The following is a 12,857-nucleotide window of genomic DNA, read 5'->3' on the forward strand; positions in this document are numbered from 1 at the left end:
CAATACATACAATACAAAAAACAAAACAAAAAAGAAAACAAAACAAAAAAACAAAACAAAACAAAACAAAACATACAATACATACAATACAATACACACAATACATACAATACATACAAAAATAAAAAAAAATACAAACAATACATACAATACAATAAAATACAATACAAACAATACAAACAATACAATACAAACAATACAATACAAACAATACAATACATACAATACAATACATACAATACAATACATACAATACATACAATACAATACATACAATACAATACATACAATACAATACATACAATACATACAATACATACAATACAAAAAAAACAAAAAAAAAAAAAAAAAGAAGAAAACAAAACAAAAAAACAATACACACAATACAATACATACAGTACATACAAAACAAAAAAAAAAAATAATAATAATAATACATACAATACAATGCATACAATACAATACATACAATACAATACAATACAATACAATACAATACAATACATACAATACAATACAATACAATACAATACAATACGATACATACAATACAATACATACAATACATACATACAAAACAAAAAACAAAAAACAAAACAAAACAAAAAACAACAAGACAAAACAAACAATACAAAACAATACATACATACAATACAAAAAAAACAAAAAACAAAAAAAAAAAAAACAATACATACAATACATACATACAATACAATACATACAATACATACAAAACAAAAAAAACCAAAACAAAAAAAAAAACAAAAAAAAACAATACATACATACAATACATACAATACAATACATACAATACATACAATACAATACATACAATACATATAATACAATACATACAAAACAAAAAACAAAACAAAAAAAACAAAACAAAAAACAAAACAAAAAACAACAAAACAAAAAACAACAAAACAAACAATACATACAAATCTTGGGATTTCCTGGGTTGAGCTGGATGAAGTGGCTGGAGAGAGGAAAGTCTGGGAGTCCCGCAATCCGACGTCCGGATAAGCGGTGGATGGCTGGGTGGCTGGATGGATGGGTGGCTGGGTGGATGGATGGGTGGGTGGATGGATGGGTTGGGTGGATGGGTTGGGTGGGTGGATGGGTTAGATGGACGGATGGATGGGTGGCTGGCTGGATGGGTGGGTGGCTGCCTGGATGGGTGGCTGCCTGGATGGGTGGCTGGATGGGTGGCTGGATGGATGGATGGGTGGGTGGATGGATGGGTGGATGGGTGAACAAAAAACAAAACAAAACACAAAAAACAAAACAAACAATACATACAAACAATACAATACAATACATACAATACATACAAACAATACAATACAAACAATACAATACAAATACAATACAAACAATACAATACATACAATACAATACATACAATACATACAATACATACAATACAAAAAAACAAAAAACAAAACAAAAAAGAAAACAAAAGAAAACAAAACAAAAAAAAAACAAAAAAACAAAACAATACATACAATACAATACAAGCAATACAATACAAATACAATACAAACAATACAATACATACAATACAAAAAAACAAAAAACAAAACAAAAAAGAAAACAAAACAAAAAAAAAAAAAATACATACAATACAATACACACAATACACACAATACATACAAAACAAAAAACAAAAACAAAAAAAAACAATACATACAATACAATACATACAATACATACAATACAATACACAATACAATACATACAATACATACAAAACAAAAAACAAAAACAAAACAACAACAATACATACAATACAATACATACAATACAAAAAAAACAAAAAACAAAAAACAAAACAAAAAAAAAACAAAAAAATACATACAATACATACAATACAATACAATACATACAATACAATACATTCAAAACAAAAAAAACAAAAACACAACCAAAAAAAACAACAAAAAAACAATACATACAATACAATACATACAATACATATAATACAATACATACAATACAATACATACAATACATACAATACAATACACACAATACATACAATACATACAATACAATACATACAATACATACAATACAAAAAAAAAAAAAGAAAACAAAACAATACATACAATACAATACACACAATACAATACATACAGTACATACAAAACAAAAAACAAACAAACAAAAAAATAATACATACAATACATACAATACAATACATACAATACAATACAATACATACAATACAATACATACAATACAATACATACAATACAATACATACAATACAATACAATACAATACATACAATACAATACATACAATACAATACAATACATACAATACATACAATACAATACATACAATACAATACATACAATACATACATACAATACATACAATGCAAAAAAAAACAAAAAAAAACAAAAGAAAACAAACAAAAAAAAACAATACATACAATACAATACACACAATACAATACATACAAAACAAAAAACAAAAAAAAAACAATACATACAACACAATACATACAATACAAAAAAACCAAAAAACAAAACAAAAAAAACAAAAAAATACATACAATACATACAATACAATACATACAATACATACAATACATACAATACATACAATACATACAATACGATACATACAATACGATACATACAATACATACAATACAATACATACAATACAATAAAATACATACAATACAATACAATACCATACAATACAATACCATACAATACCATACAATACAATACCATACCATACCATACCATACAATACAATACATACAATACAATACATACAATACAATACATACAATACATACAATGCAAAAAAACAAAAAAAACAAACAAAAAAAAAACAATACATACAATACAATACACACAATACAATACATACAATACATACAAAACAAAAAAAACAATACATACAATACAATACATACAATACAAAAAAACAAAAAACAAAACAAAAAAACAAACAAAAAAATACATACAATACAATACATACAATACATACAAAACAAAAAAAACAAAAACACAACCAAAAAAAACAACAAAAAGCAATACATACAATACAATACATACAATACATATAATACAATACATACAATACAATACATACAATACATACAATACAATACATACAATACAATACATACAATACAATACATACAATACATACATACAATACATACATACAATACAATACATACATACAATACAAAGAAAAAAAACAACAACAAAAAAAAAACAATACATACAATACACACAATACAATACATACAGTACATACAAAACAAAAAACAAAACAAAAAACAAAACAAAATAATAATACATACAATACAATACAATACATACAATACATACAATACATACAATACGATACAATACAATACAATACGATACATACAATACAATACATACAATACAATACATACAATACATACAAAACAAAATACAAAAAACAAAACAAAAAACAACAAACAAAACAAAAGAAACAATACAAAACAATACATACATACAATACAAAAAAAACAAACAAAAAACAAAAACAAAAACAAAAAATTACATACAATACATACAATACAATACATACAATACAATACAATACATACAAAAAAAAAAACAATACATACAATACATATAATACAATACATACAAAACAAAAAACAAAACAAAAAAAACAAAAAACAAAACAAAAAACACAACAAAACAAACAATACATACAAATCTTGGGATTTCCTGGGTTGAGCTGGATGAAGTGGCTGGAGAGAGGAAAGTCTGGGAGTCCCTCCTAAAGCTGCTGCCGCCGCAATCCGACGTCCGGATAAGCGGTGGATGGCTGGGTGGCTGGATGGATGGGTGGCTGGGTGGATGGATGGGTGGGTGGATGGGTGGGTGGATGGGTGGGTGGGCTGGGTGGGTGGGTGGATCGGTTGGATGGGTTGGGTGGGTGGGTTGGATGGGTTGGGTGGGTTGGGTGGGTGGGTTGGATGGATGGGTGGATGGGTTGGATGGACGGATGGATGGGTGGATGGATGGATGGATGGGTGGATGGAGGGGTTTGGCTGGATGGGTTGGGTGGATGGACGGGTGGGTGGATGGACGGACAGACGGGCGGACGGATGGGTGGATGGATGGATTGACATAGAACACATACAATACCCTGCCATACGCTACCATACACACAATGCATACAATACAATACATACAATACAATACCATACAATATCATACCATACTATATGCTCTGCATCTGGGAGTTACAATTATAGACATTGAGTAGAGTGGCAATGGCATGATATTTTTGCAACAATTACACATAACAATTATAACAATTATACAGTTATAATAATTACAAAAGTATCCGAATTATAATAATTTAATTTTATCATCCATCAACCTACTCAAAAATGTCGGCATGAATCGAGCAGTCGACTAAACGGGAGAAAATCACGCTCGCAAATGTTTGTTGCATAACGGAAGGCGGGCGGGCGGGCGCCATCTTGGAATAGATTTGAACATGACGTAACAAATTTGTCACATTCATCAGTTTGCATAACACGGAAATAGCACACTATATGTAATGCAACATTGTTAATTTGACGAAACACAACGCCAAAGAGATTTGAAATACTGTAGCGGCAAAACGACAGTCGCGGTGGCCGGGACGAGTGTGAAAAGATTTTCAAGATATTTGTTTGCATCAAACAAACAAGGCGTCCGTCGTGAGAAACGGCAATGAACGACAAACATTTGATAGCTTACCCGAGAAACCGCCACACGGTCGGTGGCGCCTGCATTTGATAACTCGCCTTGAATCCTGCAACAAACAAACAAGGCGTCCGTCGTGAGAAACGCCAATGAACGACAAACATTTCCTAGCATGTTAGCTTACCTGAGAAACCGCCCGCTGCGCGGGTGATTGCACCGGTATTTGACAACTTCCCCAATTCACCCGAAGACATGACGTCACATCCGTCAATTCAAATCTTCCTCGCCTGCTCGTCCAATGGTGCTTTGCACACTAGCGTACCACGTGACAGGCCACTTCACACGCGGGCGGTTGCACCTGTCGCTCACCTCAAGACTGAAAACTGCCTTCAAAAACCTAAGTGCCACTTTGCCCGCCTCCTACCTCTGCCCAAATTCAGTCTGACCAATCACAGCGCAACTGAAATTGGCTTGACCACGCCCACCTCTCAGACAGGCAAGACTGAAACCTGCCTTCAAAAAAAAAAAAAAAAAAAGTCACAAACATTATGCAGAAGTGAGTGAAAATCGACAAAGTACAGCTTGTGGGTAAGGTCGGGTCCCGAACCGTGTTCCCACCACTGGGATTGAACCAGGGTTGTAAGGGGCATGAGGCCGTGTCACGAACCGGTCGGCCAGCGTGACACACAACAATGAACAGCCTATGGAGGTAACACTTGTGAATACTCCCTCCTTGGAGCAAATGTATAATCAATAACTTTTTTAAACTTTAGTAAGTTTTTTTAAACTTTTTGTAACTTAATATTCTAGGCTGTTCTAAAACACCATCTGGTATGCTTGATACACATTAGAGGAGGTGTAAAAAAAAAAACATTCCGTCATTTACTTCATATGGTGTACCGGCACAAAGGTTTGCAGTGCTGAGGACATGAGACCTAGAAAGAAGCATTGGGAGCTTAAGATCAGGGGATGCTTTGAGAATAATTGTCAATTTTTGTCTATGTGAAGCCCTTTGAGACTGTTTGTGATTTAGGGCTATACAAATGAACTTGACTTGACATTGCTGATGTATCAATGCCCAAGCGATTAGGCACATGGACGGGCAACCCCCAGCCTCGGGTTCGGATACGGCATTGCTCAAAATGGCAAATCTTAGCAAGCTACAGAAGACTTTCTGCATCACATGAATATTTTTTTAGCATGTGGTTTGGAAGTTTATTATGCAAATGAATTTGCTTGCTTTGTACATTTTAGCGACACGCACATTGGCGAGATAGCGGCAGTACTTGTGTGTATTTGTTAGGTTGCTTTGGGCAGAACAAACCGCAAAAGACGGGTCACATTGACCCAGCTGTCTAATTGGGGCACCTATCATTTGTAATGTACTTAAAAATTTAAATGATTAAAATTGTTAAAAATTATCGCATACAGTTAAATAGAGCATCAGACAGGTTGAGGCAAATATCTAGCATGTGGTTTAGACGTCTATCATGCAAATGAGTTTTACCACCCAGTACATGTACAGAGGCTGGCCGTGTAGTTAAGCAACTGTGCTTTGAATTGAAAGCCAAGGTCCTAAACGTTACACGCTATGTTTATACATTCAATTGACCTCAGCAACAACCTGGACTGGACAGAAACAGCCTTCTTTGTAGTCAAACAGCCAATAGGGACGCCAAGCCCTGCAACAAAACATGCAAGAAGTTTCACATTCAAGAGATGCAGTTTCAATTGAGGCTCATCGCGAATGACGACTGACACCAAAGTTGACTTTATTTACAAGACCACCAACAGGAAGCAAACACACCACTGTTGATTTTATTCACAAGAATGCCCACATGATGCATGACTATTCAAAACAAACCAAAAAATGGCTCTGACCACATTAAAACAGCTTTTACTCGTACAGAAAAATGTACCAACATTCTGCAAGATTCTGAGTTCGGTGGCCATTTTAAAGCAGGGTTGCCAAAGATGACTTACTGATCGCAACAGACACCGCTTGTACACTTGTCGTTTGCATCTATGGGTGTCTGGCTACTTGGCTTTTGTCAACCATTTAGAATGCATGCAGCTTTTCTTTGTGTAGTTAAAAAAATAAAATAAAAAGCCTGACACTGCATATTTAAGTCAATTTTGTTTCAGCCTAACTTTACAATTGTCTTGTCATTGAGAATGTCTCAAATGATTCCAGTTTGTATGCACGATGGACTGCCAATGCCAATGTTTAAAATGGACCACTTGAATTCAGTTCACAGTTTAATTGCAGTTCAGTGGTACACACACAATTACAGTACAAACAGTTCATTTCATGATTAAAAAAACAACAGTAAAACAACAATATTGCAAAATGACGCGGCGCTGAGAGAAAGAAAGAGGCATCATGCAGACAGCCAGTGTGCACACCCAGTGAAAAAGTGGAGGGAGGGAAGGAAAGAAAGGACAAAAGAAAAAACGCAGTCATACTCTCCTTAAATGCTGGCTGGGCGCTTTGCCCTCGCCGCATCCGCACCCGTCCGTCTCGTGTCGGCCGCTCATCACGGGCGAAGGTTGGCTCCCCCCCCGGCCGGTATTCGACATTTGGACTCATCCTCCGCCTCGTGCCACTGCAAAAAGAAAAACGGCACTCTGTTGCATGCGGTTCACTTCTGTGGACGTACTCATTACCTGTCTATTAAAGCTTGCTCCTATTTTAAGCTCCCTTTATTAATAGCGTATGCACACATGAATGTTTTTGTTTTCTTTTTATGTCTGTTCCTATATGAAGAATTCAATGTTTATAATTTCTTTCTTTGTTGTAAAGTGCTTTGAGCTGCATTTCTTGTATGAAAGGTGCTCTACAAATAAAGTTTTTTATTATTACCCTCTGGTCTCGCGGTCCTGTCCAGTCCCCCTCTGTGCAGGCACTCGTCCGATCCAGTGCCCCAGCAATCCTGAAAGGCAGACATATTGTGTTGGTTTTGGCAAGGGGAAAAATTCCACTAGCACCCCCCCCCCCCCCCCCCAACCTTGACTAAGGTAAGTTTGAATCAGGTAACTAGCGGCACGCACGGGCTGGCGCTTGTCGGATTGGAGCGATCCGGGTTACCGGGTTTAACCCCTTACAAAAAGGGAGGGAGGGAGGGGGAGGGAGAGAAAGAGAGAGGGCGAGAGGGCGAGAGGGAGGGCGAGAGGAGATGAGAAGAGGCTTTGGTGCGCACTTAAGCACAACCGGCCAGTTCCCCCTGAGTAGAGCTGGCTTGGCCCAGAGAGGGAAAAAAAGAGGAAAACGTGACGTCACGGAGAGCGTCACGGAGAAGCTCCTTGTCCTCGACACCGTCGACGACACTGGGACCTAGTCTGGCAGACATTATACCCTGGTATTCCACAAAGGGCAAGGTATAGCCACGTTCCATCCTGAGTGCACCAGGCCATGCAGGTACTGCCGGGCGCGTTGGAGAAAGAGAGCGAGAGAGAGCGAGAGAGAGAGAGAGAGAGAGAGAGAGAGAGAGAGAGAGAGAGAGAGAGAGAGAGAGAGAGAGAGAGAGAGAGAGAGAGAGAGAGAGAGAGAGAGAGGGGGGAAGGGAAGGGGGGAGGAAGGGAGGGAGGGAGGCAGGCAGGGGTTGTCTACTTTGCCGATTCGTATCTCGAGGGTCACAGCAACCCAAATGCCCGTGCGTGCTACTAGTTACCCTATTCAAACAGACAGGGGTAGGGACTGACTCGTGCAGACTGAGTCTCGTGTGGGCCGCTCGTCACGGGCCAAGGTCCGGGTCTGCTCCGGCCGGTGTTGGACTCTTCTTTCGCCTCGCACAAGTGCAAAAAGACAAACGGCACTCAGTTGCATGCGGTTCACTTCTGTCAACGTACTCATTACCTGCCCCCTCCCTGGTCTTGTGGGTGCAGCCCAGTCCCTCTCGGTGCAGGCTGGTGCTCGTCCCATCCGCCGCCCTGGCAACCCTGAACGGCAAACATAAGGAAATCATATTAAAACTAACAAGTGTTGCATATTGGATTGCCATGTCACCACCACCTCTGGCCAGCCTTGGCCAGTCGTGCATCCGGCTCCTCTTCAACACTTGGCGACTGCTTTCTTTGGGTGATTCCTTCCTTTGCACCCCGCTCACCAATCGCGGGTCTGGTGGCCTCCGTCCACCGGCTCTTCGTTTCATACATCGTCTCTTCCACCTTGCAAGACAAGCACAAAAGTCTCGCTGCGCCGTCGCTTGCGCTTGCGCCGTCGCTTGCGCGGTCGCTTGCGCTTGCCGTCGCTGCGCGGTCGCTTGCGCTTGCCGTCGCTGCGCGGTCGCTTGCGCTTGCCGTCGCTGCGCGGTCGCTTGCGCTTGCCGTCGCTGCGCGGTCGCTTGCGCTTGCCGTCGCTGCGCGGTCGCTTGCGCTTGCAGTCGCTGCGCGGTCGCTTGCGCTTGCAGTCGCTGCGCGGTCGCTTGCGCTTGTAGTCGCTGCGCGGTCGCTTGGCGTCGCTGCGCGTTTGGCACTAAGTGAGGGCTGCACAACATTTTGGAAAATCAATGATATGGCAGTATTGGGCCAGACCACTGCATTGAGGCAAGTTGTGCAAAATTCTTGGGTGGAGGTTAACTATTTGATCGCAATGAGATCAGTTAGATGAGTTAACTTTAACTTACATCAATGACTTATCGTCTTAACTCATTACAAATAGTTAGGCAAGAAAACATGTTTTATTTGAGACATGAAAAAGCAAATCTTTGCTGTCTTAAAGTGCATGTCAATAACCTAGACCACCATATGGCAGTTTTCCAATACACGTCCAGCCCTCCACACATGTCACCATTGGTGTCCAAATGGCAGCCTCGGGGCAACTTGATCAACACCCCACACGACTGAACACAACACTGCTTTGTAGCACTAAATATCAATGGCAACATTTCGTGATTGATTGAATGAATGAATTTGCGTCAAAGAATTCTGAATTTGTTTCAGTATGCAGCCCTCAAGCAGACATTGGGACACCGCTGGTGTAATTTAAAAAAAAAAAAAAAAAAAAAAAATCCATTTCACACGTTGAAGCTGCGCAGGTCGACGCCTCCAGGGAAGCGGGTCTCCCTCACAACTCGGCGACTTCAGAGCGATGCCACAGCGGTCCGTTCACCTCTGATCAGATCGTGTCACATCCCGGTCGCCATCTGCAGAAACAAACAAATGTTAGAAACTCAAAGAGCACCCCAAGTTGTCAGTCACTTGCTTACTTGATCACAGCGGCTAGCTACTATTGGTGAGCGTCGCCCGGTCGGATGGGGCCGTGCGCCCCCCCCCTTTTGCGTCCGGCCTGCAAATGGCAGAACATGCACTGAGTTGGGCGCTGCTCGCATCACTACGTCTTCCTCGTGGACCCGCTCGCCCAAACACCGCCCCCTCACCTAGAGAACAAAGGACACACAGCTTAGATCAAGCACGACAGCACGGTTAGAAAAAGACTAAATGCTACTGTCTCGCTCCAATGCTGTCCTACACCTAGGGGAGAACAAAGAACGCAAGTACCACAGTGGTGGTAGGTTAGGGTTAGATGAAGTGCAACAGTGGCAGGTTAGAAAAAGACAAAATGGTACAAGTCAAATTGCAAAATTGGACATTCGGGATCGGCTCGCTCCAACGCCGCCCTACACCGATGGGGGAGAACAAAGAATGCAGCAAGTACAACAGTGGCAGGTTAGAAAAAGACACAAAATGGTACACATCATATGGCAAAATTGAACATTCGGATCCACATCAAAGTTTCGTTTTGTCTCCGTCCGCGTAACCACGTCCTCCCCCAAGTGAGCCGTCAATGGCAACAAAGCACAAGACAACGCTGGATCCAGACAAGCCACAACCACAGCACACCTCTTAAGCAAGACCAACCATCAGAGCCCCAAACACTGGCCACACCTGCAACCTTTCCGTCGTGCACCCATAACCAAAGGCAACCACACTGCCCCCTCCTGGGCACATGATCCGCACATGTTGACTTTTGCAGCGTGTTGCTTGATTCTTGACTTGATATGGCATTGCTCTTTTGGATATGGCATTGCTCTTTTGGATAGGGCATTGCTCTTTTGGATAGGCCATTGCTCCTTTGGATAGGCCATTGCGCCTTTGGATAGGCCATTGCGCCTTTGGATAGGCCATTGCGCCTTTGGATAGGCCATTGCGCCTTTGGATAGGCCATTGCGCCTTTGGATAGGCCATTGCGCCTTTGGATAGGCCATTGCGCCTTTGGATAGGCCATTGCGCCTTTGGATAGGCCATTGCGCCTTTGGATAGGCCATTGCGCCTTTGGATAGGCCATTGCTCCTTTGGATAGGCCATTGCTCCTTTGGATAGGCCATTGCTCCTTTGGATAGGCCATTGCTCCTTTGGATAGGCCATTGCTCCTTTGGATAGGCCATTGCTCCTTTGGATAGGCCATTGCTCCTTTGGATAGGCCATTGCTCCTTTGGATAGGCCATTGCTCCTTTGGATAGGCCACTGATCCTTTTCATATGGAATTATACTTTTCCCATTCGGCTCCTCTTGCAACCTACAATAACACAGACAGTCATTAATTGTGTGCTGGGAAGCTAAAACGACAACCATTGTGTGTTGGGAAGCCTAAACTTGACAAAAACAGGTTCTCACCTGATTTAGGACTACTCTTCCTCAGTGTCCTCAGAATCACTGAAATAGCTCCTCAAGAGCCTCCTGCTTGCTTTGTATAGAAGGATGCTGGCTGGGCAGCCTTTTCTAGTGCTACAAAAGACCAAGAAATTATTGCAACAAAAATAGACATTTTAATTTTATACATACTAAGTAGAGTTTTGCAGTTGAAAAAAAATATTATATTGTAGTAAATTATAATTATTCAGGATTATAATTCATGTTTTCATTTCATCATTCATCAACTCACCTCACATTGGACAGATGATCCAGGTTGGCGGCGTCCAAAACGGGAGAAAATAACCCGCGCAAATGTTTGTTGCGTAACGGAACGAGAGCGGGCGGGCGGGCGCCATCTTTGAATGGATTTGCTCTGATTTGGACATGACGTAACAAATTCGTTACATTTGTCAGTTTGCATAACACGGAAATGGCACACGCATGATATAAAATAATTAAAAAGTGTTTAGTTAAATAGAGTCAAACTAACATTTCCTATAGTCAGACAAACACGCGCTTATCGCCGGCGTCATTTACGAACCTTCAACAAACAAACGAATGAAAAAATGCTGGCCAGCATTAAAAAAAAAAAAAAAAAAAAACGCGAAAGACATTTAAAATACCACCAAAACGCGCAACGACGCGACGCAAAGTCGATTGTGGCGTGCCGTGTCCAAACCTCAAGCACTCCCTAGGCAGCGAAAATCCTGCAAGAAATAATAAATGGCATCATAACAAACTGCAAACATTTTCTCACGGGATAAATTGCCTGCGGCCTACAATTTACCTCCTGACGTTGCCAAGTCACTAGAGTAGACAATCCTGCGACAAACAAAATAAAAAAGGCTTGTGAGAAAAGGCAACAATCTACACATTTTGGGGGCTATGTGAAAACTCTCCTTGCGGTCTCCAGTTAACTTCGACGCCTACAGTCGCCGTGTGAAAATAACACGAAAACAAACATGGCGTCCGTCGTGAGAGACGGCAAGAAACGACAAACATTTGCTCCCTTACCTGAGAAAATGCCACGCGCTCGGCGGCACTTGCATTTGAGAACTCCCCTTGAGCGCGAAAATCGTGCAACAAACACGGCGTCCGTCGTGAAAAACGGCAGGAGACGACAAACATTTGCTAGCATGCTAGCTTACCTGAGAAACCGTCCGCCGCAACGCGCTCGGTGGCACCTGCATATGATAACTCCCCTTGAGCACACCTGTCTTCAATTTACCTAAAGCCCTGACGTCACATCCGTCAATTCAAATCTTCTTCTCCTGATCGTCCAACGGCGCTCGGCACACCGACGCCACCAAGTGGTTGCCTGTCATGGTGACTACTGTGGAAAGGGTTGCTATAATTGTAGTACAGCTTCAGTTTCTTATTTGTTGTCTGGAACGACTAAGGAAAAGTCTGCTAACAGATTGATTTTCAATTTGTATTTCCACAATGCTCGGATGTCAATTTACAATCCCTTCCATCGTGATGAGGGCTAAATGCTGTTACATTTCTTTCCTC

At 40.6% G+C, this 12,857-nt stretch overlaps 2 long non-coding RNA genes across 2 annotated transcripts in view; both read right to left on the reverse strand.

Moving 5' to 3' along the window:
- The window catches only part of LOC148382738 (uncharacterized), a 6,688-nt gene extending 1,468 nt beyond the window's left edge, over positions 1-5,220 (reverse strand). Inside the window, exons 1-2 of the long non-coding RNA XR_015854049.1 lie at positions 4,897-5,220; positions 4,767-4,821 (exon numbers count right to left, since the gene is read on the reverse strand). This is a non-coding gene — a long non-coding RNA (uncharacterized LOC148382738). The remainder of the gene's footprint in view (positions 1-4,766; positions 4,822-4,896) is intronic.
- Positions 5,221-6,958: 1,738 nt separating this feature from the next.
- Positions 6,959-12,713, reverse strand: LOC148382739 (uncharacterized). Its single transcript, XR_015854212.1, has 7 exons — positions 12,360-12,713; positions 9,920-10,090; positions 8,725-9,856; positions 8,569-8,651; positions 8,415-8,498; positions 7,576-7,645; positions 6,959-7,318 (listed from the first exon to the last, which is right to left on the reverse strand). It is a non-coding gene; the product is annotated as an uncharacterized LOC148382739 (long non-coding RNA).
- Positions 12,714-12,857: the final 144 nt, after the last annotated feature.

The sequence above is a fragment of the Syngnathus floridae genome, chromosome 18 (assembly GCF_059516105.1).
Source record: "Syngnathus floridae isolate MCC-2025c chromosome 18, RoL_Sflo_1.0, whole genome shotgun sequence".
NCBI classification, from domain to species: Eukaryota; Metazoa; Chordata; class Actinopteri; order Syngnathiformes; family Syngnathidae; genus Syngnathus; species Syngnathus floridae.